Source organism: Lipotes vexillifer, unplaced genomic scaffold, assembly GCF_000442215.2.
Source record: "Lipotes vexillifer unplaced genomic scaffold, Lipotes_vexillifer_v1.1 scaffold1118, whole genome shotgun sequence".
In the NCBI taxonomy this organism is placed as follows: Eukaryota; Metazoa; Chordata; class Mammalia; order Artiodactyla; family Lipotidae; genus Lipotes; species Lipotes vexillifer.
The window spans coordinates 544,209-545,734 of NW_006792971.1; the positions used below are offsets into that span (position 1 = coordinate 544,209).

The 1,526-nt window shown below is 43.5% G+C and overlaps 1 pseudogene; it reads left to right on the forward strand.

Annotated features, from left to right (window-relative positions):
• The first annotated feature begins 227 nt into the window (after positions 1–227).
• LOC103074928 (40S ribosomal protein SA pseudogene) lies at positions 228–967 on the forward strand (annotated as a pseudogene).
• The last annotated feature ends 559 nt before the right edge of the window (positions 968–1,526 follow it).

Here is a 1,526-nt window from a genome sequence, read left to right on the forward strand (position 1 = left end):
TTGTTCTAGTTCTGTGAATAATGCCAATGGTAGTTTGATAGGGATTGCATTGAATCTGTAGATTGCTTTGGGTTATTTTGTAATTTTTACTGAGTCCACCTTTGACACATGGGTTATCTAGAAATATATTGCTGCTTTTTCCACACTTACCTAGAAAACAATCCATATGGTATTGTTCTGGGTTTTTATCATACCTTAAAAGGAAAGTTTCACAATGTCCAGAGCAAATGAAGGAGGACAATGTCCTCAATCATTTGCAGCAGAAACCTACTTGGGTGACACCCTCCTTGACTTCCAAATGGAAAAGAACAGTCACAGAAGGAAAAATGATGCCATCTAATCGTAAATCTGAAGAGGACCTGGGAGAAGCTTCATTTGTTACTGACAACCTTGCTGATGTCAGTGTCACATCCTCCAGGAAGCCTGACCACCAGGCTGGGCTGAAGTTTGCTGCTGCACTGAAGCCACCCTCTCACTGGTCGTTTCACTCCTGGGACCTCCACTAACTAGATCCAGGCTGCCTTCTGGGAGCTGCAGCTCATGACGGTTTCTGATGCCAGGGCTGCCCCCCAGCCTCTCCCAGAGGTGACTCTGTCAACCTGTGCATCATCTCTCTGTGTGGCACAGACTTCCCTCTGCACTATGTGGACACTGCCATCTCTGCAACAACAAGCAATCTCCCTGAGCAGGTCTGGTGTGATGAGCGCTGGCCAGGGAAGTTCTGCATGGGCAGACCCATCTCCCATCAACACCTGGGGAAGTCTCACCTGAGCTCTGCTTCTACAGATATCCTGAAGAGATGGAAAAGGAAGAGCAGGCCATTGCTGGAAAGGACATAACCAAGGAAGAATGTCAGGGTGAATGGGCTGCTCCAGCTCCCGAGTTCACTGCTACCCAACCCAAGATCGAGACTGGTCTGCAGGTGTGCAGACCTCCCTGCTGGAGAGAGGTGACCACCCTGCAGTGAGCCCTGCCTGCAGCTAACAGGCCCTGCCTGCACCCCACCAAGTGACCTCAGCTGTTCTTCTGCTTAAGAAAATGGAAACAGTTTCTAAAGAAAAAAAAGAAATATATTGCTTATTTTCTATTCATTTGGGGATTTTCTCATTGCATTTTTGTGTTTTATTCCCTCCATAATTTCACTGTGATCAGAGAACATACTTTGATTTAACAAATTTTTTCCCTTTTCTTTCTTTTTTTTTTTTTGATGTGGACAATTTTTAAATACTTTATTGAATTTGTTACAATATTGCTTCTGTTTTATGTTTTGGTTTTATGGCTCTGAGGCATGTGAGCTCCCCAACCAGGGATCAAACCCGCACCCCCTGAATTGGAAGGCGAAGTCTTAACCACTGGACCACCAGGGAAGTCTCCTGATTTAACAAATCTTTAAACAGAAAATGGCAACAGTATATAAAGAAAAATATATACTTATTTTCTATTCATTTAGGGACTTCTATAGAAAATATTGCTTATTTTCTATTCATTTAGGGACTTTCTCACTGCATTTTTGTTATTCACTCTTT